The 27,744-nt window shown below is 37.7% G+C and overlaps 2 long non-coding RNA genes across 5 annotated transcripts in view; one reads left to right on the top strand and one right to left on the bottom strand.

The window, feature by feature from the left end:
- The window catches only part of LOC110351669 (uncharacterized), a 49,417-nt gene extending 39,021 nt beyond the window's left edge, over window positions 1-10,396 (bottom strand). For all 4 annotated transcript variants that reach the window (XR_011808450.1, XR_011808451.1, XR_003496516.3 and 1 more), the window contains exon 1: window positions 10,262-10,396. This is a non-coding gene — a long non-coding RNA (uncharacterized lncRNA). The remainder of the gene's footprint in view (window positions 1-10,261) is intronic.
- LOC110354334 (uncharacterized) lies at window positions 33-27,727 on the top strand. The gene is made up of 6 exons (XR_002406141.4): window positions 33-290; window positions 3,675-3,751; window positions 15,664-15,727; window positions 16,247-16,316; window positions 23,839-23,874; window positions 25,638-27,727. It is a non-coding gene; the product is annotated as an uncharacterized lncRNA (long non-coding RNA).
- The last annotated feature ends 17 nt before the right edge of the window (window positions 27,728-27,744 follow it).

Genomic DNA, 27,744 nt, shown 5'->3' with positions numbered 1-27,744 from the left:
TGCAATGCACACTTTCAGCTGACTGACATGTTGATCTACACAGGGACAATGATGAAGAGCCATACAACAGTATTAGGCAGGAGGAAAATATGGATCTTGATCTAATGAGATGAGATGTAAACATTTGCTGCACAGTGAAAGTATTGTACCTGAAGAAAGCTTTTGAATCTGGCTTCTGTTTTTAATGTTGTTGTTTTTTTGGGGGGTAATTAAAAAGAGACAAATATTTGTGCCAGAAAATATAAGAGGACTCCAGGAGGCAGAGCAGCTCATCTAACTGAGATCAGTGGGTGAGTTGTGCTTTTCGCTATTTACCTGATTTTGATGTTTACATACTCATTTGCTTGCAAGCAATTGACTTGGAAAAGGGACAAAAAAGCAACATGGTCTGGAAAAGCAGCATGAGATTAATCAGGAATACAAATCTTTATGTCCTGGCAGATATTAATATCTTCAATAAATCTATTTTAACTATATCTTTCTAACAGGAAAATTGTTGAATAATTTAAAATATATTTTACCAGCCTTCAACACTTACTGTTAACTACATGCCTATAGAAAAAAAGTCTTTTGTTTTAACATTTATGATAAACCTTTACTGGTCATATATTATATTAGAAACTCTGGATCAGATTACTGGCTTGTAACAGTGAATAAAGCTTCAATACAGCCGTAATAAATGTTATGAGTGCTTGAAAACAAAGCTTGTTTTCCTTTTTTGTTATTACAGTATTCTACAGTCCTGGAGGATAAGTACTAATCACATACATTTGTTTCCCCTTGATAAATATTTTATCATTTTTATCTCATTTAACACTAACTTTCTTCTTACTAATTCTATCAGACAAAAGGACCATAATTACTGAAGCCATATTCCACATAGCAGAAATCACTAGCAACAAAATAAATGACTTACTATTATATTATTTGTTTAAAGCACAAATGTATAAATTGAATAAAGACAGAACAAATTGCTGCCTAGATACAATCTCTGCAAAATCAAGTAAGTTTTAAAACACAAAACATAGCTTTGAAATTCTGGAGAAATGCCATCAGTATTTTAAGTAGGGTCCGTGTTCATATATTATTAAATATTGTATAAATACTTTAAAATAATAACAGAAAAATGTATTTGTGCAGAAAAATTGAAAATTGTATTAAATTCTAGCTCTACTATCAAACACTACTGATTAAAATTCATTCCGCAGGAGTTTTTGTAGTTTGAGGATTTGTATTTTCTAAAAGAAACTATGTTTCCTTTAGCTCATTATTTCTTTTACAATAGATTTTGAGATGAAACTTTCTAATATTCATTTCTCCACTGTAAACATTATTACCAACATTCAGTAAAATAACTGTTTTTTTTAATACTACCTAGCTAAATACATGAGTCCAAGTTTGGCCTTATGCCTTTGCTTACTAGAGCAATCCTCTATAGGCAAAGTATTTTGAATCACTACAAAGGTGCTCTATCATTTAAGCTCTGGGAAACTTCTACCTTTCCCTTTCCATCAGATTATTAACAGAGATTATTTTCATCATCTCTGGCTGGAATAAAATTGCAGAACTTTAGTTTTCAAATAGCCTCTTATTGTAAACTTCTTGAGATCTAGCCAATAGTATTTTCTTGTTATGCAATATGAAACAGTGGCAGGGAGTAAATATCTTCTTTTGTAGTGTGATTTAAGAGGAAGGTTTCAAACAAGAAAACAGAGTAATGTAAAGATATATGCAGCCTTGACAGAAAGAAATAGCAAAAAAAAATAAAGAAAGAAGAAAGCTTTGGACAAAAAGAGTTGACAAGCTCACATGTTTTGTTTTTTTTTTAACTTGAAGCTAAATACGACACAACAGCCAAAACTCAAGATTTCAGAGACTACGCTGTTTAGAGGATTGGTATTGACACTTCATACAGTGCCTATTCTCAGCTTCTTTTGCAAATTATGCATATACAATTTATTTTTAAAAAAATTTAATCCCATCCTGCAATAGCAAGTATCATTTATTGTTGTTGCTGTGCATGATGATAATCTCTGGCAAATCTGAAAGATGAGAAAAAAATCTTCTAAAACAGAAAACACGAGGCACCACATGTAAAACTGAGACTCAGACATTCAAACATGTATTTCAAAACAGTTAGAGTACTGCTCCAAAGCAAATAACCCAAGATTTGGTTATATGAATTAAATAGAGCAATAGTGGAGGAATGCAATCCTGCCTTTTCCATATTGGTCACACTGAATCTCCAGATGGCCTGTTACCCTCAACAACATCTAACATTCTCTCTAGTCAATCCAGCCTGCCTTGCTCCTCTCTACAACTGTATATTATCAATGATATTTGTGTCAGTCTTGACCTATGTACCTATTCAACATTCATCATTAGTAGACATCATGCATTTCAAAACATGTGGTGACATTTACAATATATTAAACATGTTCCTCTGTTCCTTCTCTATAGCTCAGCCAGAAACATGTGCACAGACCTGAGTCAATGAGAAGTCTAGCAACAGTAAGATGTACACTGGTTTGATGCATAACTTAAAATACTCTTGTATAACCAGAGCATTTCCTACAAGACCTGTGACTGATTTGTTCTCCATTTCTTCATCATACTAGGTTTCCATAATCTGTTCTCTGCTTTTAACTTTGATTTTCAGGATGACTTTTTTTTTTTTTTTATGAAATAGCCTACTTAAAATAGAAAGGAAAAGGAATAAAATATTTATTTCTGAGCTTTCCAATGCATTCTTATAGGTAGAACCAAAAGCCAGATGTTCTACTCTTGATTGCCTTGTTTTCTCAATGCCCTTTACAGGGCAAGAGTATCTGCACCCACATCTGAGCCAACACCACCTTCAATAAATCGAAATCTATCCTGAGTTTAATCCTAAAAAACTTAGTCTTAAATCTTAAGTTGTTTGGTTTTTGTTGTTCTTTTGTTTCGTTGTTTTGTTGTTTTTTTTTTGGTTGGTTGTTTTTTGTTTGTTTTTGTGGGTCAGTAATCTCTCTCTTCTACCCAAGTTCAGACAGCAGGCATTGCACTTGCTTGAAAGCCAGTGTTTTGGAATGATACAATATCCCAAAAGGTTGACTTCTTACCAGTTGTCCACAGCTTCTATCACCCAGAAGAGAAAAACAAATCTGAAGGAAGTACAGCAAGGTCTGAAGCTGGCATTCTGAGATGGTGTGATGGAGGCATAAGGGCTGTTAGGCCATTACTAAGTTAATTATTATTACAGTAGGTTTCCCCTCTAAGTGACAGACATAAGAAAGACTCAATATATACCAACGTAGTTTGCAATTAAATTTTGGATTTAATACAAATCCACTTGAAGCATGAGAGATGTCTAACAAATCTCTTCTCAGCAATAATGTAAATAGAACTGTTTATACAATGTAAAATGCTAATTTTGGACATAGGCTAAGTCTCATAAATGGCAAAATCAAAGCTTCCATAATGAAAAATATATATTCAAGTTGTCTGTTAACTTTGGGAAACACCAGCTTTTAAATTTCCCTTTCTAAAATAAAATTTGTATTCCCTAATATCTATGTTTTCTTCCCCCCTCCCCCCCATTCCCCGTCCCCCCCCCCCTCAGTTTGTGAGTCTTGAAATGAACCCATTATTCTTAAAAAAATTTGATTTGTGTGGTTAATTATGCCTATATGCAGCTCGACAAACCAGTTAAGAAATTTTGTGGGCATTTTCAAAAGAACACAAAAAGTACCTGAAGAGCCATCCAGACCAGGTAAGCAAGAATTTTTGCAATAGAGAATCTAATAAAAATCAAGAGAAGTTTTCCTCAGCTTCAATTCACCAGAAAGCTGCTAAATGATATATCTTGTATCTTACCTCAGGCATTTCTCTGACCTTTCTCTTTTCATCTTTGAGTATCAGAACTTGTAGTTAAAACAAAAAGGCAAATAAGAAGGGGAGGAGGGGAGGGAAAAAATAGGCATAGAAATGCACATACAGATGTCTCTAGAGATGACACTATTAAGGAATACACTTTCACTGTTCTCCTAGAAAGGCTGTTGCTTTGATGTCAGAGCACCTGCTGTGACGAAGGTCTTCTTTGAAAAGTTTAAGGTGATATGTTTTTGTACAGCTTTGTAACAAGATCTTCTTGGAAAATGAGAGATGTTGAAAGCTGATGTTAGAGGTAATTCAGTAGGTGACCAGCTGGATTGTGCCACCAGGCATTACACTAAGAAGAAACCAGCCATAGGAGACAAAAAGGGACAAACTGCTTCTTTCGGCAGTACTATCAGCTTTTACTAGCTTCTGGTGCTGGAAGGGAAAACTTAAGTTTCTCCGCACTGTTCAGGAAAGAGAAAATGATCCTAGATATCACTACTGACTAACAAAATGCTATCTATAAGCAAGAGGATGTTAAACTGTTTTGTTTAACTAAGCTTCTTTCAACTGTTAGATTATTTTCTAGCAAAAAGAAAGATTTGGTAGGCCATCTTCAAGGTTAAGCAAAGCACATGGCTTATTTTGCATTTCACAGGAGAACTTAGATGCTTAAAATTAAGCATGTGCTTTGTTGAATCAGGGCCTTACTGAAGGTCACTTAGGTACGCATAAAGATAAGCATATTTGCACAACTCTTCATTAAAACGCCATTCAAAAGCTAAAGATCAATAACAAAAATTTATGGTATACCAAATCTTTGGTTCAAAAGAAAAGTACTGCACTATACAAGCATGGATTTGGTGGCATTATTCATAAAGAAGGCTTCTGCATCAATTACATATAAGATAAACTCAAAACCTCCAAATAAAATTTTTAAAACTTTAATCTTGGATGCAAGATCATTATAGCTACCTGTGCCTAGTATTGCCTTCTAATCAAAAATGATAAATAATAGATGTGTTTTTCTATTATTTTATACTTATTCATTTTCAGAGATCTCAAATACAGACTTTTATTTAGTTTCACAATACAGCAAGGAGTAAGGCTGACATTTATGAGAAAAACTGATTCAAAACTGCAAATATGTGAGGTAAATATGAGGTAATTGAGTTATGCATAATCCAAACTTTGAGATATGTAATTTTAAGTGGATCTCTTAGAAATAATGTTTTAATTTATTGAATAATCTCATTTTGTTGGATTGGTAAAATATATTATTAATCATTGTAAAAATCTATGGTTGCCAGTTATTGCATTTTATTAACATATTGTAATATACTATTACTATACATAATTTTCTCACAGTAAGCTGATTTTTAAGTTATCTGGCATTAACTTTGAAAAGCTTAATATATGCATCTTTTTATCATCTTAGTAATAACTGTTTAGAAACTAAGCATGTTCCAGTATTTCAGTCACATACTGAATACTTAGCAGGATATCAAAAGCAAAATGCTGCAGAGTACTTATAGGCATGTCACAGTTACATGTGCAAATGCAGCAACTAGTTGCAACAACTGCTGCTTAGTTGGTGCTCTAAGTCTGCAATTGTGGCAGGTAGATACTGTACTGGAATACTTAAATGATACCTCTTGGACAATCCATTCACTTGTCTTGCTTGCACTGTATGTTCAAGTAATTCAGTCCTCATTCTTTCGTAGGCTCTACAACTCATTAAAATTGTGTACAGTGCAGATACCCCATTTTGCAGGCACTTAGATTTTAGAAAAGCATTTCAAAAGTTTATTTTCAAGGAAATGTCAATTTTTTAAAATTAGATTCTCACACTACTTAGCTAAATCTAATAAATATTCCATGCTTTCTCACATCTGCTCTGCATTTAATGTTGTTTTAGACAGTGTTCAAGAAGAACAGATAACTGAGTTAGATTTTGTTATGGGTTTAAATGGGAAAAGGTGTTTTGTCTTGCTGATGATTTTACAGTTCTCACTTCTGTACATAAAGGTGGCTTTGATTGAGGCTACCAATCCAATCTCCTTGGAAGGAGAGAAATAATGCTATATAACCTTGTTGAACTTAAAGCACCTACATCAGCTTTCAGCTCAAAGATGCACAATATTACCAGACAGATTCCACTCTGCCTAGTCCTTATTTATTTACTGTAAAAATGAATATTGAGAAACAGGAGTGGGTTCAGAGAATAAGTAATGTAAGTAATGTAAGCTCAATAAATTCATCTTTACAAAAGAAATTGAAGCAGTGAGAGAATTCCAAACCAGCTGAACATGAACACCTCAAACTATAGAGGAAAAGCACAGTACAGTGACTAAAAGTAGAAGGAGAAAAATCTCAACATAGGGCACACTTTTTAAAAAATTTTAAGGGTAAATTAATTACTGATACTTCTTGTGAGACAGGGTAAATTTTCTATCACTCTCAATCATTAACTCAAGACTGAAACATTTATAGTATTAGGAAGAAGCTCTGTGCCTCTTGAACTTAGTGAAAATACTAACATTGACTTAAAAGACATTATTTATTATTGAGCTCTCTCTCAAAAAAAAAAAAAAAAAAAAAAGGCTCAAGACAGTTATAAGACAGTTAATGAGGTAAGCGAGACTAAGACAGAAGGTGAAAGACCTGTGAAGGACATCTGCTGTCCTTCACAGCACGTGAACAATCCATGCCAACCTGAGCACTGCCATTCTGGAGGAAAAGGTTATACACATCTGTATCTTTTCTCTTTTGCCTCCTTGACTACAAACTCAGTTAATTCTTGACTGTAGAATAATCTCGTGTCTTCTACAGGCTTGCTTTCACCTATCTGTAGGGTGGTCAAGAACTTCCAATATCAGATCATTTTCCAAACCAATAATGCAGCAAATGCATTTCTTTTCTCAGCCAAATATTGATCTAATCATATCTTATTTTAAAGATATGCTTTGTATAATTCAGTCTGAAACTGCAAAACCTGCATTAGAATATCCTTTGTTTTCTCCCATGGGCTTAAATAGATAGCTCAACTCCTAGCAAATGCATTAGTTGTAGTCTGTTAATTGTAACAGGTCTTTATTTGTACATTTCCTTTTTGATGAATATCTTAAGGGCTCAGATTAAGTTTTAACTAAATCATATTAATGGGAGGGCTGACTTCCTAGAGAAACACTGAAAAGCAGGCTGAGCACCAAATATCACTCAGGTCATTTTTCATCCACGTTCAGTGACAGCCTTCTTGACATCACCATTAATCTTTTCATTCTTCATTGAAAAGCATCAATAAACTCTTGAGGGTATCCCTGATTCTTTGGCCCCCAGTCCATACACACCCGATCACACTCTTACTTGCAACTGTTATAATACATTTAAAATAGAAGTTGTGTGAAATTACTTGGATGGAAAGAAGCTAATAAACTGTCACTTGCAGTGGAAAAGTAATGCAAGAAAATATTTACATATACTATACATGTATATTAATATCATAATATTAAGAGAAAGATTTATATTATACAAAATATCTTTGGTCATCACCTTATGTCCCAGATGTTATTAAAATGTTTTTCATACCTCTTGACATTATTTTAATACGAATTTGCAAGGTGATTTACCTAGTTAAAATGCTTGGGCCATTATAAAATTAGTATATAATAATTAACAGGCACATGAATGTATCTTTCTCTTCTTGCAAGAAATTCCCTAGAATCTCAGAGAAGAGAGTAGTACATTTGAGGGGAAATGTGCTTCTCTCAGCTTGAGCTTCCTTCCAGCTCAGGTGCACCTATTTCCAACAACTTTCACTACAAGCTTCTTTGAGCAGTTTGCCAAGTTTGGCCAAACCTATCTTCATGAGGCAGTCAACATCCCTGTTCCTGTCCTGATCCCTGTTCTGCTAGCCTGTCCAGATTCATTCCTGTTTTGGTTCTGTCAGCCTGTTCCTTTTCTTCAATATCCCTGTTTGTTTTCTTCAGGTCCCTGTTCAAATCCCATTGTAATGTTTGGATACTTAAGAATAAATCAGATCTGAAGGCCTTTTTGAGAATAAGTACTCTTTGAATAAAGTAATAATTATTTTGATAAGAAAAAAATACGCACAGAGGAAAAATCATTAAACAGGAAAAAAATAGAATTCAATTGAAATGCAATTTCTTCTATTTTAGTTGCTTGAAATAGACATTTTTAAAAGGGAGAAAAATCAGATAAAAATCCAGTGAACTTTAAACTTTAATCCAGCTTCAGTGAGAATTTTATTTGTTGAAATGCTCAATAAAAAAAAAAAATCAGAAATGTACATGAAAGAAAGTTTGAAAGCCAGAATCCAGGATATGTAACAATTTTGCAAAACTGGAGTTCTCTTATGATGTATTAGAGAGAGAACGCCCTATCTCCTCTTTGTAAAGAATGACATAATAGCCGTTTCCACAGTAACAGTTTTCTGCTTAAATGCATAAAATTAGATGTATAGCAGACTTTTTAAAAAGTTAAATACAACAATGAGATGCACACTTCCCACAGCACTACTGTATTTTTTTTTTTAAATGTATATTACGCTAGTCTACATTGTGCCCTGAGATACAATGTACACAAAATAAGCTAAGGCTAGAAAAGTTACTCAATACCACAAAGCACTAGACTCCTTTAAGAAGTGAGTCCAAAGTATTTGAAGTTCAGATGAGATATGAATCACTGTGTGTTTAATTTGACCTTAAAGATGTTGTGGAAACTTATAAGATATTCAACATTTTAACTTATACTTTCTTCAGCATTTTTCCCATCTGGGAAAAAAGAAGATTTTACTTTATTCAAATCTGTGCATGCAACATTCATTGTATTATCAACACATTGATAATATTAAATGTTCTCCTCATCACAACTCAACACTAATGACTAGTAAGCTTTTTTGGACACTCATTTACAGACCCTTGAAGACCTTGAATTCTCAGCAGTGACAGAGGTAACATAAAATGACCTGCTACATGTAGTGTGTTTCTCATTTAAGTAATAGGACAGGCCATGTCCAAATCACTGTCAGTGACACCTGCTTGCATAAAATTGAGGTAGGTAGTTTGATTTCTAAAATCTTCCATGACAATTACTGAAAGAGCAATCTCTTCACTGATTATGTCAAAATTATCCAGACATTTCTGTTTGGTTCATCAAAACCGAGAAGGAGTATTGAAAATATTAACATGTGCCATTTAATTAATGTTCAAAATGGAAACAAAAGCAGTGTTAAAGCAATGTTATTAAACATTGTCTAATGACCACCTACAAAAGAAAGGCTTGGAATATTGGGAATTCCATAGGTTTATACAGAAACTTAGATGACTTCACAAAGTCAGCTGATTAGGCTGACAGTCAGTACCTACATAATTAACTGGTCTGTATGAGGTCTTGTAGTCAAACCAAATAAAAATGGACTATTCCACAACAGCTACACTTCTTAGTATACATGTATGACGTGACATTTGCCTAATAAGAACAAATTTTAAAGAAAGAGAACTATATTTGGATAAGCGCAGATGTAACAGTCACCCCATTGGTTGGAGTAAAGCAAAAGAACAGATCAAGTGGCTAGATGTATTTGTACAATTCACACTACAAACAAAAAGCTTTGTATAGTTTCAGGAGTGGAAGTAATTCACACCCAGAATGATCTGCCAGATGAAGTGATTTCTCTATCATTAGAAATCCTGAATTTAAGATTGGATATTCTCTTAAAACATATGCTGTGCTTCAACGCACTCCTTCAACTTACAGAGAATACTGAAAAAAAAATGCCTGGCTAGTCTTGCAAAGACTACAAAGTCCATAACAGCTCCTTCTGTCCTTGAAATCTATTGCTTATGAATTACAGCATCTCAGCTGAAAGCAACCTTTGCGTGCCCTCTTGAAATACTAGCTCTTGAAATAGCCATACTCATTCCCCAGAGGAAAATGTATCAAAAAGAGTTGATCTGTATGTAGTAACATCATGTTCTCATAGCCGGGCTTTGTCAATTGGGCACAATCCTCCAGCAACCCATTGTGCAAAGGGACCATGAAAGTGCACTGGTGTTGAGGGCAGAAAACCCTGATCCCTCATGAATCTCCATGTGGTTTTTAGACTTTTCTCTTGCCCTCAGAGAACAGTAACAGGACTGGTATCATTCTCACTAACACACTCACTGGGCGTGGACTGCCTATATAGGTTTACAGTAAGGATCAATAAGGTCAGACAGACTATTGGAAATGGTACACAGCAGGGGTAGAGTGGAAGCAATAGACAGTATGCTTTAGAAAAATCTAAATGAGGAGTGTGGTGAGAGGCCAAGGCCTGGCCACAGGAGGCAGTACCTGGCCCCACAGCTCATCCACAAGCACCCCAAAGCCCCCTGTTCCTTACCTTGAGCTCCCTATGCTGCCTGGCCTCCAACCTCACCAGGTACCTACTCCCAAGACAAAACTCCAGTCCCTAGTACAGCAACACCTGGAACCAAATCCCCACACAGACCTAGTCCTCCCCTTCTCATGCTCCCACAGAGAAACCCCCAGCAATGCCCACACCTGCCCTTAAATACTTACTGGGCCCACCTGGCCCTGCCCAGTGGCCTGCAGCTGGACTAATTTAAAGGTGTAATTGCTAATTAAGCAGTAGTGGTTAGTACAGCTGGGTTGCCCCCAGGCTGGCTGTGAGGTGTGCTGACTGATGAGTTTTAGGAGTGGGTGTCTGCACGCTGGCTCCTTTGGGATTGGCTTAAAGCATTTGGACAAGCTCTCAGACATAGGGTCTGGTTTTTGTGTGACCCTGTGTGGAGCTAGGAGTTGGACTTGATTATCCTTGTGGGTCCTTTCCAGCTCAGGATATCCTATGATTCTTTCTTGGAATGAATGAAAACAAGATAGTCTGCCATTTGGAGATCTAGAAAAATCTATAACATGTAAAAGAAAGAGAACAGTTAATTTCCACAGCAATTACAACATGAATTTGACTAAACAGACCACTCAACAAAATATCTTTTCAGGGAATCAGAAAAACGATACACAGAGAGAAAAAAAAAAAAATCTGGTTAAAATAACAGAAATCTACTCAGTCAGAGCTTCACTGCTGAAAATGAAGTGAAATTAGAACAGCAAATCGTCAATAACCGTTGATATAATTGGAAGAATTTGCATGTAAGTCATAGCAATTGCACTGCTCACACCAAATCTCATCTTCTTCAAATGTTTTTCAGAGCTGACGTTATTAATTATTCACTTTCCAGTAGTGCACCTGAAAGTCTCAGTGTTTATCGTTGTGCCAGGTACTACAGAAACTCAGGGAAAACCGATTGTCTTCAATATTCAGTGTTTCAAGTAGTATTAATCAATAAATCAATAATTTTCTTAAATACTAATTACAAAAAATATCCATGTTCCATTTCATCAATGGAATATCATCTCTGTCCACAAATAGTATGATGGTAATGTCATCAGTATTATGTACAACCCATCTATTATTCTCTTAACATTTCCTTTCCAAAGTGTATCAGAAATGCCATGATTCACAAAAACTGAAAAGATTGTGCTGGAAAACATCATGGAAAACTTCTAGTCAACTTTCAGTGCCCCCAACCCAAATATAGATATACCACTAGTCTGGCTTTGGATTGGACCAGGTCCCTTCCGACCTCAACCATTCTGCGATAAGCACACAATAAACATGCAAGAGGTTTCTAACACAATAACTACTTTATATACTGTTACAGTAATTTTTCTCAAAATAATTGAACACATTTAAATTCCAATGATGCAATCCTATATCTTGATATCTCACATAGATACAAAGAAAAATTCTTTTTTGTTTTATGTGGAAAAATTATACCCCCAGCCACTATCCTCACAGGTAACATCTGTGTCTATTGATGCAAGTGTAATAGCAATTAAGGTGATCCTCAGATTACAGTCCATCTTTGCATAGTGATTGGTATTCCTCATCACGATGGGGGAAAACTTGAATATCTGTATATATCCAAGCTTCATTTGCAGTATTTAGTATTATTTGTATTTTGCTTGCCTCTTTTTTTTAACGTTGAGATTTCACAATCAAGGCAAGTAGATCAGAAACTTTCCATAAAGCTCTTCAGACTTTTACAGATCAGGTTAATTTTTCTAAAGAACTGTTACTGGAATGCTTTTTGATTTCATTAATCTTTCTTCTAATCTTTAAGCACTGACTGATCATCAGAACAGGAAAAAAATGTTATGAATAATATATATGAGCAATCTTAATCCTCTTTCTGCTTAAAAATGTCTATAGCCCAGATTGAGTCGGACATTTATTTAAACATTTTTTTTCTCATCACTAAGTTTGATATATCCAAAATTGCAAAAGACGGCCTCAGTAGCTTTTCTCAGTTACTTATATAACTTAAAGAATTTTGATGGTAAATGTTCACAATTCTATGAACTATATGCCAATTCATATACATTTAAATTAAGTTTTTGCAATATTTACAATAACAATTCATTTCAATCTGTCTTGTAGAAAATGTCCGTAAAGGGAAATTTACTACAGTCAAAACAAAAGTGGCAACTGGACAAACAGGAATTTCTTGCAGTATTTGCCCAGATGTGTTAACTAATAATTTTTATTCTTTCCATATGGGCAATATACCTGTGTTTCACAGAAGTCTGCTCTCTTGTTAGTAAACGCACTTTTTAGAAATATATTCTAAATTGTAAATTGTTTTTCTGCAGACTGTATTTTAGTTTTGAGATGCTTTTGGGGGGAGAGAGAGGGGAATTCAAGCTCATTAGTTATTGATAATGGCATAAGAAAAAAAAATCCACATAAAAAAATATTTTAGTAACAAAAAATACAATGATAATTTTCAAAGCCAAATGCAAGAAAATTAATAACTGAGATCTGGACGTAATTAGGAAATAAATAAATATTTTTTAAAATAATGGAAAAGAGAATAAGAAGAATAAAAAAAATGAAAGCTAGAGTTATACCGACATACACTGTGGTCAAGTTAACACCTGTACAACTGGTCATAAATTCCTCGAGTATGTTTTTAGGCCTTTTAACACCTATTTGAGAATACAAATGCTTCAGTAATAATTTTTTCAGTCCTGTGATTTTCAACCCTAATCATCAAAAATGTTATAAGTTCATAAATTACATGATTTGTGCACACATACAAAAAAAAAAAAAAAAAAAAAAAAAAAAGGTTTTGAAGACATCAAAGAGAACTGAGTAATTCCTAATTGGTAAGAATCTTTTTCAATCTCACAGTCATGGGTCATGAATTTCAACACTCCTACAGTTTCAAAGAATTTCTGAGATTCATGGTTGTTGTTAACTGGAACTGCCATTTAAGAAGGTTTAAGAAAAATTAAGGAGTCTGCTATGCAACAGCATGTTCAGGTTCCTAAACATGACTTCTTTTGTCGTTCAGGCAGCACACCCCCACAGCCAGCCTAAGGGCAGGCCAATCCAGGGGCAGCACCAGCCACCATTGCTTAATTAGCAATTAATTAACCTTTAAAATTAGCCCAGCTGCAGGCCACTGGGTGGGGCCAGGTGGGCCCAGTAATTATTTAAGGACAGCTGTGGACATTGCTGGGTTTCTTAGTGTGGGGCATGAGGAGATGAGGGTCAGGTACTCAGCCCAGCATGGGACTTGGACCTAGGTGCTGTTGTGCTGGGGACTGGAGCTTTGCCTTGGGAGCAGGACCCTGGCAAGGCTGGGCAGTGTGAGGGGCTTGAGCCCCCCAGGGGGCTTTGGGGTGCTCATGGAGGGGCTGCGAAGCTGCTCCTCCTTTTGATTTTTCTGAAGCACACTGTCAATTGATTTCACCTTTCCAAAAGTATATATATATAAAGAAACTTAAATATATGTTTTTTTAGGGTCACTGCTACCAGTTGTTGCCAGTGGTTGATTAGAATGTGCTGTTACTGGCTGGTATTTCTGATCAACCAAAAAGAGCTAACAGCAAGAACAGCACATATAACAGAAGCTGTGTGAAAAGCGTGCAGTTACATGAAGAAAACAAAAAATTAGTGTAGGTGTTTCTGAAAGGCAATTTATGGAAAAAGACTGATAGATGTCTGGTTCCTTTTGATTCCCTGAAAATCCTATCTAATCTCAAGAAAATGACTTCTAGAAGTGAGAAAGGGCAAGCTGTTGATTGCTTTCCTAGAGTAAATGACATGCCAAACTCAACAATGGATTAGGCAGGACTAAATGCTAAGGAATATACTGTTGTTAGTAACTCCAAACTATTAAGAAGATGGCTTAAATGGTTTACTGAGTCTTTTCTTTCTCCAACTTCTATTGTTCACAGTCTTATTTTCTTCCTGTTTTCCACAAAACTTTTAAGAATGCAACACAAATGTACATGTATTTTTCTCCCAAAGAGAAAGGGTAGTCTTATAACCATAAAGGCTATGAAAACTTACATGTAGTGATCAAGGTAGTATGAGGATGCAGATGAGTCTTCCCTAACATACTTTACTGCATTCAGTTCTAGGGTCCCTAGTACAAGAAGGGCATGAACGTACTAGAACGAGTCCAGAGGAGGGCCATGCAAATTATGAAGTGGCTGGAGCACTTCTCCTGTGAATAGAGGCTGAGGGGTTGGGGATGTCAAACCTGGAGAAGAGAAGGCTCCAGGGAGACCTTTTTAGTGGCATTCCAGTACTTAAAGGGGGCCTACAGGAAAGCTGGGGAAGGACTCTTTGTCAGGGAGTCTAGTGATAGGACAAGGGGGAATGTCTTTAAACCAGAAGAGAGTAGATTTAACTTAGATATTTGGAATACATTCTTTTCTCAGAGGGTGGGGAGGCACTGGAACAGGTTGCTCAGAGAAGCTGTGGATACTCCATCCCTGGAGGTGTTGAAGGCCAGGCTGGATGGGGCTTTGAGTAACACGGTCTAGTGGAAGGTGTACCTGTCCGTGACAGGGGAATTAGATAATATTTAAGGCCCTTTCCAATCCATCCATTCTGTAATTCCATTGTCCACACACATGATTATGTGATGCTTTTATTCAGCTGATGCTGACATTGCACAAGGAATAGGTGTAGCCTTATATCTACTAAAGCCACTTTTCCTCCTATCAATAAATAACCGATAAATATAGGTTCCTATAAATAGCAATTATATCAGGAAAGCATTCCGAGTGTCACTTTCTATATGACTTTTATATATATTCACCTACTGTATTTAATGTTATTTTAAATATATAAACGTGCCATGAATATTTCAGAACACAATGTAATAGCTCCACTTCAGTACTGCAGCAAAGCTCTCTAGTGTTCACCTGTTTCCTGCCCCACTAAGCTCAGACACCTCCATATGAGTTAGAGGCTGTCATGTCCCTCCTATGTAAATCTTGCTTCATAGAAGCACATCAGAAGAAACTTCTGGAACCTCAAATATACATATATTGTTACATCAATGTGGCAGTTTTTCATGTCTTCAAACCGACAAAGAAAATATTTACCTCTATGAATAATTTCATAACAGTTTACAGTGTTTAAAGACTTGCAACACCCATTTACTTTACTATCAGAACTCTCCTAGTCAATTATTATTCTGCCCACTGATATATCACCAGAAATACAATCTGATAGTATTTTTATAAAATGGTATTTAACAATAATAGCATGCACATGAAATCTGACTTTATTTTTATGCACATATAAATTCTTCTGCACAAAAACCCTGCAGTTAACTGTTATTATGATACCTGTTAGATATCTTTTTCCTTTTATTGATGTGCACTAAGCACTTCTCAATGATGTTTCATGGTTTGCAGAACATATCTGAACTTAGCTGAGAAATGATTTCAAAAGTAGACTTCCACTGGGAATGTCAATGAGGTAAGGATATTTTTGACATATTATCTGCATTACTGAGCTTTATTTGATTTGCAAGATTAAAAGAGATTGAGTTGAAAGAAGCAGTGAGCTGCACCTTAATGGAACAATAACCTGACATCAAAGATGTGTGTGATTTGAAAGACTGAGTGGCAGCTGCTACAAGGAGATTATAAAATCAGAATCCAGGCTTCAGTAGTGTTTTGGTGTTGAACACAAACCTGTAGTTCAGTTCAGGAATAATTTTAGCACATCAAACGTAATCTATGCTGACTACTTTTTTGCTTCCATCTTTTTCCCTAATTAGATAATAATCAAGAGCTTACATTACTGTCTGAAAAACCCAGAGAGAATTGTTACTTTTCTACTTGTGACAGTGATATTTTTAGCCAAAGCTGTCTTCATCTGGGAGATGACTCAGTGGGGTGAGGTCAAAAAACAGCAAACTGGACATGTACTTTCCTTTCCTAGAAAAGGAAAGTAGAGAAAAATCACTTGTGTCAATCTCTCATTCCTATCCAGAATTTGAGCCTACAGCTCTCTGGTTGCTCTGGTTCCTGGGTAATCTATCAGCTGGGAGATTCTTTTCAAGGTAAGCATATTCTTCCTTTTCATGCCTTTTTTTTTAATAATGTCTGACTAAATTTTAATGCTCAGCTGTAGAATGGGTTTGGCAGCTGTGAGTCTCTCTTGATTATGAGTTATGCTCCTAAATGCTTGCATGGTTGGGCTAAGGCCATGCCTTAGCACTTCAGCATTTTCTAATAACTAGTTAACATTTGCTATCAACTGCCAGTTTCATTCTTAGGCACTTGAGTCTCCTCATATTATGTATGGATAGCCCCGGCATCTTGGGCTTCTGAATTCAGCTTTGTGGCAAAATGCCTGAAAGAAATTGAAATGTTCTTTCAGACAGTTCTGTCTTTTACCTCAGTGATAATGTAAGAGAGTCTGAGGATAAAAGACTGATGAAGGTTGTAAAAGCATTCTGAAGGGCAAGTCAGGATGCTTTCACATTTGGGCTGTGTTGTTTTTTGGCAAGATAAGAGGCTTGAGGGAAGGGACTTGGCCACAGACACTCACATTCACCTTCTCTGGCTAGTAGTTTATCCAGAGGGCTGTTTCCTTTTATAAATATGTCAACTCGTGTTAAGAAAAAAATACATAATACAGAAGAAGAAAAATAACCATATACATGTCAGGATGGAGAACTGGCACTTATGCTTCAGTTGGAGCATTGGATCATCCCAAGGATATTGTCATGCAGGGACACAGGAAAACTGAAACTGCTAATTCTGTCTATAAGAGTTATTTGCACTCTCCTTCCCTTCTCCTTGTATGCCTAATTCAAGCAAGGTTTTTCAAGAGGTCTGGCACTGTGAAAGGGTAAGATCAATAAAATTAAAATACGTATAAATACCATTTTTATAGAACGCTTTTTTGCATCTTTAAAAACGTACACTATCTATGCCTTTAAAAATGTGGCTGTCCAGGCCCAGAACTGGTTTTGAAAAATGGAGGTAGGTTTAGAGTGATCAGGTCAGAGGGTAACAAGGTAGAAAACTTCAAAGCTTCTGAAATATTGTTTTCAGTACAAAAAAAAACCCTGTGTACTAGTCTTATTCTCATTTCATTTTTTATTACAATTGTAATCTGTTCTATGACATCCACATAGTGAGCTGAGTCTGTCTGTGAAGATAAATTATATCTAAATCCAAAACCTTTTGTCTTCATCCACATTGTTGGTACACGTGTAGGTCTGTATGATCAAACAGATGTCACAAGTGACACACTGTAATAGAGATGCCAGACAAAATCGGATGTAGGTGTCATCCCATTATAACTGTTCTGTACACACATTGGGGTTTCTGAAGATGCTAACAGCACTGAATAAAGATATTTTTTTTCCTTATAAAGAACAATTCTAAACTCAGAGCTTTGGGTAACAGTCAATTTATTATCAATAACAACAAAAAATCTTGTTTTATAAACAAACAAACAAAAAAAAAAAGTCCTTGAAAATATTAAAAGCCTGGAAAATAAACTCTGAAGGCAATGCAATAGAAAAATGTAAATGTAATTTTAGGGGGAAAAAAAATAAATTTTTACTTTCATGCAAATTTTCTTCCCTGTGGCCCAGCCTAAGTATATTCCTAGATCTAGGTGGGAGCATCACACAGAGCTTCACTAATCAAACTGAGAATAGTTAATGTTGTTGACATTAATAGCTTAAAGTTACTCATTTCACTGTGAATCAAATGCTTCTCAGAGGAAACATACATGAGAGAATCACTTCCTGAGCTAAATAGGATACATCATTATAAAGGTTTGTTGCAGATTGTTGTTGTTGTTGTTGTTTTGTTTTATTGTTGTTGCTATTTTTAATGTGTATTTTTTCTACAAATGCGAGCAAAGTAATTAAAGACTGACAAAAGTAGACTCATCCACCATTAGGAAAACATTGTAATCACACAGTGCTTATAATGAACCATGGTGTATAAATCCCAGTAGATCTAGTCAAAATGTTACATTTTCATAAAACTGAACATTCCAAAATGTATTTTAAGCCCACACCATGGACAATAGAATCCAACTTCTGTTTTACGTGAAGATCCTGATGGTTTCATAATGCAGCAATTATGTAATAAAAGAATAGAATCATAGAATCATTTAGGTTGGAAAAGACCTCTAAGATCATCAAGTCCAAGCATTAACTTAGTACTGCAAAGTATACCACTAAACCATGCAACTAAGCACCACATCTTTTAAATATTTTCAGGGATCATCCACTTCCCTGGGCAGCCTGTTCCAATACTTCATAGCCCTTTCACTGAAGAAATTTTTTCTAATATACAACCTAAATCTCCCCCTGAAAATGAGGCTATTTCCTCTTGTTCTATCACTTGTTGCTTGGGAGAAGAGACTAACCCCCTCCTTGTTAAAACCTCCTTTGAGGTAGTTATAGAACGTGATAAGGCCTCCTTTTCTGTAGGCTAAATAGTCACAGCTCCCTCATCCACTCCTCATAAGGCTTGTTCTCTAGACCCTTCACCAGTTTTGTTGACCTTCTTTGGACATGCTCTAGAACCTTAATATCCTTCCTGTAGGGGAGGACCCAAATCTGAACACAGTATTCGAGGTGCAGTCTCATCAGAGCCGAGTATAGGGGGACAATAACTTCCCTAGATCTGCTGGCCACACTTTCTCATACCAGACAGGATGCTGTTGGCCTTCTTGGCCACCTGAACACACTGCTGGCTCATATTCAGCTATAACCCCAGGTCCCTTTCCGCCAGGCAGCGTTCCAGCCACTGTTCCCCAAGCCTGCATGGGGTTGTTGTGATCCAAGCATAGGACCTGGCACTTAGCCTTTGTTGAACTTCATGAAGTTGGCCTCATCCTGTGAATCTAGCCTATCCAGATCCCTCTGTATAGCCTTTAAGAAGACTTTAAGCACTCCCACCTAACTTGGTATAGTCTGCAAACTTACCAAGGGTGCACTTGATCCCCTTGTCCAGAACAAAGATATTAAAGAGAACTGGTGCCAATACCGAGCCCTGGGGGGCACCACATTTGGCCACCAAATGGATTTAACTCCATTTACCACAATGCTTCTGGCCCAGCCACCCAGTCAGTACTTTACCCAGGGAATTGTACTCCCATCCAAGTCTTGAGCAGCCAGTTTCTCCAGGAGAAAGCTGTGGGAAACAGCGTCAAAAGTTTTACTAAGTCTATGCAGACATCCACAGCCTTTCCCTCATCCACTAGGCAGGTCACCTTGTCATAGAAGGAGATGAAGTTAGTCAAGAAGGATTGGCCTTTCAAAATAACGTGCTGATAGGGCCTGATCACCTGGTCGTCCTGTACATGCTGCATGACAGCATTCAAGATGATCTACTCTATGACCTTCCCCCACACTGAGGTCAGACTGACAGGCCTGTAGTTTCCCAGATCATCCTTCCAGCCCTTCTTGGATATGAGCATCACATCTGCTAGCCTCCAGTCAACTGGGACCTCCCCATTTAGCCAGGGCTGCCGATGAATGATTGAAAGCACCTTGCTGAGCACTTCTGCTAGCTCCCTCGCATGGATCCCATCTGACCCCACAAGATTTGTGTAGCAGGTTGCTAACCATTTCCTCTTGGATTACGGGGGTTTCATTCTGCTCCCTGTCCCTCTCTATCAGCTCTGGGGACTGGGTACTCTGGGAACAACTGGTCTTGCCACTAACAACTGAGGCAAAGAAGGCATTAAGTACCTCAGCCTTTTCCTCATCTCTTGTCACTGTTTCCTCCCACATCCAATAAAGGACACAGATTCTCCTTAGTCCTCTTATTTAATTATTTATTTTAACTAATGTGTTTATAGAAGCATTTTTATTGTCTTGAACAGCAATATCCAGATGAACCTTCGGCCCTTCCAATTTTCTCCTTGCATAGCCTCATCTTTGTAATTCTGTTCAGCCAGGCCAGTCTTCTTCCCTGCCAGCTCAATTTTGGGCACAAACGGACAGCCTGCTCCTGCACCTTTAAGATTCCCTTCCTGAAGAGTGTCCAGCCTTCCTGGATTCACAGAATCACAGAATCACAGAATTTTTAGGTTGGAAGAGACCTCAAGATCATCGAGTCCAACCTCTGACCTAATACTAACAGTCCCCACTAAACCATATCCCTAAGCTCTATATCTAAACGTCTTTTAAAGACCTCCAGGGACGGTGACTCCACCACTTCCCCAGGCAGCACATTCCAATGCCTAACAACCCTTTCGGTAAAGAAGTTCTTCCTAAGATCCAACCCAAAACTCCCCTGGCACAACTTAAGCCCATTCCCCCTTGTCCTGTCACCAGGCATGTTGGAGAACAGACCACCCCCCACCTCGCTACAGCCTTTACGGTACCTGTAGAGAGCGATAAGGTCACCCCTGAGCCTCCTTTTCTCCAGGCTGAACAAGCCCAGCTCCCTCAGCCGCTCCTCGTAGGACTTGTTCTCCAGGCCCCTTACCAGCTTAGTCGCCCTTCTCTGGACTCTTTCGAGCACCTCGATGTCCTTCTTGTAGTGAGGGGACCAAAACTGAACACAGAACTCGAGGTGCAGCCTCACCAGAGCCGAGTACAGGGGGACAATCACTTCCCTAGACCTGCTGGCCACACTGCTTCTTATGCAAGCCAGGATGCTGTTGGCCTTCTTGGCCACCTGAGCACACTGCTGGCTCATATTCAGCCGACTGTCCACCATCACTCCCAGGTCCTTCTCTGCTTGGCAGCTCTCCAACCACTCATCTCCCAGCCTGTAGCTCTGCTTGGGGTTATTGCGCCCCAGGTGCAGGACCCGGCACTTGGCCTTGTTGAACTTCATGCAGTTGACCTCAGCCCATTGGTCCAGCCTATCCACATCCTCCTGCAGAGCCTTCCTACCCTCGAGCAGATCAACACAAGCACCTAACTTGGTGTCATCTGCAAACTTACTGAGGGTGCACTCAATGCCCTCATCCAGATCATCGATGAAGATATTAAAGAGGACCGGCCCCAGCACCGAGCCCTGAGGAACGCCACTAGTAACCAGCCTCCAACTGGACTTGACTCCATTTACCACGACTCTTTGGGCCCGGCTATCCAGCCAGTTTCTAACCCAACGAACTGTGCGCCAGTCCAAGACAAGAGCAGCCAGTTTCTTGAGGAGAATACTGTGGGAAACGGTGTCAAAAGCCTTGCTGAAGTCAAGGTAGACCACATCCACAGCCTTTCCCTCATCCACCCAGTGCATCACTTTGTCATAGAAGAAGATCAGGTTCGTCAAGCAGGACCTGCCTTTCATAAGCCCATGCTGACTGGACCTGATCGCCTGCTTGCCCTTCAAGTGCCGCGTGATGACTCTCAAGATAATCTGCTCCATGAGCTTCCCTGGCACTGAGGTCAAACTGACAGGCCTATAGTTCCCCGGGTCTGCCCTCCGGCCCTTCTTGTAGATGGGCATCACATTTGCTAGCCGCGTCCAAGGGACTCTGCCAAACAGTCTCCTAAACAGGCCAAAGGCTGCCCTCTGGAAGTCCATGGTGGCAGTTCTGTTTAACCCTCTCCTTACTTTTCCAAGAATTGAAAAGGCTATTACTTAGTAGATGGCGTCAAACATTCATATCACCCACAAATCCTTCTCTGTTTGCAAGCAATTGTGTAGTATCAAAATAATTTGAGTCAGGAACAATATTACTTTGAAGATTTCTCTTTTTGAAAAATATCTGCCTACATAAATAAATAAATTTTGAAATCCAATAAATTTTTCTGTTTTTTACAAAATCATATTTTTACAACTAAAAAAAATGCACTGAAAATATTGGAGTCAGAATTACAAATGGGATAGAAGCCTTACATGTTGCAATTACTGCATATGTAGTACTTAATGAAGCTGTAAAAAAGGATAGTGAATCCTACAACTGTTATTGCTGACCTAACATTTTCACTACCAAGACTCCTGACCTTGCTCCAAATGTTCAACATGTTCCATCTGGTACACACAGAGATAATATCACTGTCATCTCAAGTATTAGATCAGTTGTTGTTCCCACATGACTGTGATCTACAGAGGCTCATATTTTATCATTACAAGCAATATTATACAGAATATTATCAGCTGCCTAACAGAACATTTTTTATATTATATAATACATCATCAAACCTCTCCACCTATGCCTTGATTTAGTACATCTTCACTGACATAGTTTATCTTCACACTAACCATTATTTAAAACAGTTTTCTAAAGCAGTTGTTAAAGTAGTTAAAGCAGTATTGCTGTGCTACATTACCAGTTCCCTGAGTCACTTAACATTGCATCCATTCCCTCAGATTTCTGTTACCTGTGAATTTCAAAGTCTTTCAGATAAATATAAATTCATCTAACTCTCATAATTCATTTTTTTAGAATTCAAATAACTCTCTGATCACCTATGATGTTATAATGCTACGTCAAAAATTCAAATCTATGTCAGAAGTAAACTTTTAACATGAGGGGCAGAATGGTCGTGGCCTTCTTTTACTCACTGTTAGCAAAAAATTGCTAGTTTTGACTGAAGTAGAATGGATACAGCCTTATGACTAAAGTCATAATATGCTTCTCTTTCTCAAACCACTTCTCAGAAGTGGTTATTGGGTTATATGTTGTCTGCTAAGTACTACCAGAACATTGCAATTTGGCTGTGAGAGCTTGCTTGCTTTGTCTGGGAAGGATTGGACACATTTTCAGGTCTAGAGGTTTGGGTTTGATAACAGTTCACTTACAATGATGTAGACAAATAGAAAACATTTTATAAATCGCACATATTTTATCCACATGCTTATGTAAATAAAGATGTTTGAAAAAAATGTTTTTCGCTTCTAACCTTGAAAAATCTCAATCACATATCAATATAACTAGACCTGAAAATGATTCAGAGACATATTCTACTCTAGCAAGAAAAGGATATGCAGAAATGCATGCAGATGCACTCTGTATTACTATGTAAGACAGAACTATATGTATGATTAAACAGGATTTCAGATATTTTTACATCATTTGTGTTATTAAAAAATAACTTTGTTATTCATGTATAGATATGCATAAATCAACTTTCATTAAAAAATATGTTTTAATCTAGGGTTAATGCTGTAACAATTTAAATATTGTAACACTGCACCAATTAATTTATCAGGCAATGGATTTCAAATTAATATGACTGTCTTTCATTTCTTTTATTCTGTTAATATTTAAGTAACTGCATAACCATATTAAAACTAGGCTGATATGAATAAACTAAAACAGACCGAGGAGCAAAACTGAAACTGGCATGGATTGGACAAACAAATGGAAAAAATAAATTGTTCCTTAAATTTCTTCAGAAATAAAACAATTTAACTAGATAAATAATAGGCTTCCATCTTATAAATAGATACATACATTTAATCAAAAATCCAAAACAGAACACCATAATAGGTTCTACAGAGAAAATTAATTCTATCCTTGCCTAAACCATGACAATAGTAAAAACATATTATATCTGAGAATACAAAGGCTTGGTATACAGATTTTGATTCCACCATCTCACAAATTCTATCCAAACATGCTCTCTTTTCCTGTCATTTCAGATCTGCTTGCCATGATATATATCTGGAACCACACATGTAAGTTTCTTTAATTGAGCTTGAGTTTTCACTGCTGTATATCATGCTTGTTTTCTTACAAATGAAGGTGAAAGGCAATTACCATATTAATTTCTCTGGTTATCATACTGCAGCGGGTTTACATGGCAAGGTTTGGTAGTGGGGGGAGGGAGGGGAGGGACATAGGTGTGGCTACTGTGAGAATTCAGAAACCGTTTCACATTAGATAAAAGGTCCGCTACTGGCCAGAGCCAGGCCAATAAGCAATGCTGTTTGTGCCTCTGTGAGAGCGTATTTAGCAAAGGGGGAAAAAAAAAAAAAAAAAAAAAAAAAAAAAAAAAAAAAGCATAACAGCAGCTGAGAGAGAGGAGTGAGAAAACGTGAGGGAAACAGCCCTGCAGACCCCAAGGTCAGTGCAGCAGGAGGGCAGGAGGTGCTCCAGGAACACAGCAGCAGTTCCCCTGCAGGCTGTGGAGAGGCCCCTGGTGGAGCAGGCTGGCCCCTGCAGCCCATGGGTCCCACATGGAGCAGATCTCCACGCTGCAGCCCATGGAGAGCCCCCGCAGGAGCAGGCCCCAGGCTGGAGCTGCTGCCCATGGGGGACCCATGCTGGAGCAGTTTGCTTCTGGGAGATGGATAGACCCCGTGATACAGAGCCGTGTGGGAGCAGTTCTTGATGAGCTCCTTGTGGAGCAGGGGCGGAGAGTGACTGTGAAGGAGCAGTGGAGACAAAGTGTTAGGGACTGACTGCAGCCTCCATTCCCCTATTCCCATGCGCTGCTTTGCTTGGGGGGAAGAGGTAGAAGAGAGTGGATGGGGAGAGGGTGTTTTTGGTTTCTTTCCTTTTTTTTCTCACTTCTCTAGCTTGTTAGTAATATGCAATGAATTTTACCAATCCCCCTACTCTAAGTCTGTTTTGCCCATCACAATAATTGTTGAGTGATCTCCCTGTCCTTATCTCAACCCTTGAGCTTTTTGTCTTGTATTTTCTCCCTCTTTCCCTTTGAGGAGGGGGGATGAAAGAGCAGGAGTGACGGAGCTCAGCTGCTCACCCAAGTAAAACCACCACACATACCTCAAGAAACACCACTAAACAAAGAGGTTGTGTAAAGAGAAACATAGTCACTGAATAAAAAAAAAAAAATGGAAAAACTGGGATAATTTTCGTCTAGAAGAGACAAGCAGAAATATGACACAATGAAAGCAAATGCGATGAATAGTTCAGTGATATTATATGGGGTTTTGCTAAGTACCTTTTTTCATGACAGAAGAACACAAGGGAATTGTATAAAAATGAAAGGCTGAAAAATCAATCTGGTAACAGAAAAACCTTTTCACCCAACAGCAATTAAATTATGGAGCCTCCTGCTGCAAGTTATTGCTGTTGCTAATAGAACAGTCAGGTTCCAGAAAAGGATCAAACCCGTAAAAATATAATAATGACGTGAGCTATAGTAGAACAAAAATATAACGAGAAATTTTGCTGGAGATGTTCTCATACACCAAAGCACAAAGTGTTTTCCATCAAAATGATCCAACCTTCTGTAGCTATAGTTACAGGTTAAATTTCAGGTGTAGGATCTTCTCAAAGATCACAGGTTCCTTCTCAACTTTTAAACCCCATATATGAACGTTCCACTATCATCAGCATACAACAGCTCAACCTTTTTGAACCAGAATGTTTGTGGGGATAGAAGGAAGCATTAGACTACTAGGAAATAATATATTCTTTTCAATAAAAAACACTGTCTTCTCCTGTTTTCCTTCATCTTTTCTTTAAACAGGTGGAACAGGATAATAGACCTCTATTCTGCATCTGTCTGGCAAATCCTGTGTCTGCAGCTCTCAGTGTCTGGCAAACCTGCTTCCTCTGTCTGGATATAAATAAGTTCAGACAAAGGTTTCTGTAAGGATCCTGGGTTTTTCCTACATTTTTAAACAGTTGTAAATCTGCATTTTGCAACATATCCACTGTGCTGATATACCTGATCCGGTTAATGCCAAAAACTACAGTATGAAAACACAGTAAAAGTCCTGTCATATCGATGCATAAAACTTAATGTCCTGTTTCTATTTGTGGTTTAAATACTGTTCATGTTCTGTGATTGAAAGGAAGTTTGCAGTGAAAGAAATTCACATAAGAAAATGAAAACCCTTACCTAGAAGAGGAAGAACTCAGTAATAGTGTAAAATCCTTTCTGTACATAGGATTTATTAATATTTTGCTGCTGGTGGCATTCATCTCTCTTCTTTAGACAGCTCATTAAACAACTGCTAAAGTGTTTAATAAATTAATTTATGATAATAAATTAACAGCTTACCCAAGATCAGAAACATTTTGACCATTCAATTATCCACAGTTCCCCAGGGCTCCCGTAGTACCACAACCTTATAGCTGGTAAAGCAGGCAATACATAAAGGATTTTTACTGATAATTACATTAGGTATATTGCATTTTTTTCCTCTTTAAATATGATGCTGCAGGGTTATGGACTCCACAGAATAGTTTCTAAAGCAATATTGACTTAACTCTAAGTCATTAATAATATAATTAGTATGATCTCTAAAGGATGCCAACCTGAAGTTATCCTATGTTTTCAAACTGCAAACATGAATTAAATATATGGCAAACCAACCTTACTGAGAAAATTCCATAGATATAACAGCACGTTTAAGACAAACTACTATGAAATCTGCACAACTAGAAGAAAATATAAAGTGTCAGTATGCATTTAAGAAGATAAAAGCATCTTATGCTGTCTTATAAATGTCTAAAGATATGTTCCGCTAAAGTTTGCAAGGTGGCTCAAGAACCAAAACTGCCTGGAGTCCTTTGAGCAGCCACTTTGTATACACCTGCAGTTCATCCTGTTGCATTACAGACAAGCCCTAACTAAATCCCAGAAAATTTATTTTCAGCTCTTTCATATTTGAACACAACCTTTATCCAAAATGTATTTTGGGAAGAAAGATCCTCTGGGCTATATTTTGTATATATTCTTTTGTATTTGATTCTTATTGGATCTTCCCAGCATCACTTAGGAGTTGTGAGTTGGTTGTACATAACTTCAGCAGTTTAACAACTCCAATTTGACCTCTGACTAACTTTTCCAGAAGCAGCAGAGGAATTCCTGTAAATGATCCCTCTAGAGAGTTTGACTGAAGGAAAACCTGGATACCCTTGTAACTGCACAGGGCAGTGGTGAATGAGGAGAGGTGTGGATGTCATTTACTTTGTAGCAAGACGCCGTCTCCCATACTATTCACATGTCCATGTTAAGACAACACAGCCTGGATGGATGGACAACCAGATAGGTTCTGTTTAACGTCTCTATAAGTGATCTGGAACAGGCAATGGAGTGTGGTCTCACCAGGTTTTCAGATGGCATTAAATTTGGGGGAACAATAGATAACCCTGTGGGCACACAGCTGCCCAGGCTTCACAGGCTGGAGGGGTGGGCCAGCAGGTACCTGGTGAAATTCAACAAGAAAAAACAAGTTTTGCAGCTGGGGAGGAGAGACCCCCCCCCAGAGCAATATGGGCTTTGGATGGCCTTCTTGGCTGGGGAGGAGATCTGCATAAATGCCCTGGGGTGGTGATAGTGAGCTGGGCATGAGCCAGCAGCACTCCTGGACTGCAAGGAAGGTCAACAGCATCTGGGGCTGTATGAACAGAGGACACCTATGTTAATTGCCTATGTTAATGGTAAACTATACATCTCTCACATGTGGAAAATAAAAAGCCTACTTATTTCAATTAAATGCTTTCACAACTCTCAAGTACGATCTGAAAGCAGAGCTAAATTTTACTTGCCTATCCTTATTTCAGTTATTAAGTACATATCCACAGAATGGAGTTTGAGGATGCAGATTCTTTTGAAAAACCTGATG

Source organism: Anas platyrhynchos, chromosome 3, assembly GCF_047663525.1.
Source record: "Anas platyrhynchos isolate ZD024472 breed Pekin duck chromosome 3, IASCAAS_PekinDuck_T2T, whole genome shotgun sequence".
NCBI lineage: Eukaryota > Metazoa > Chordata > Aves > Anseriformes > Anatidae > Anas > Anas platyrhynchos.
The sequence above is the reverse complement of the archived record's forward strand: the minus strand, read 5'-3'. Positions and strand labels throughout refer to the sequence as shown.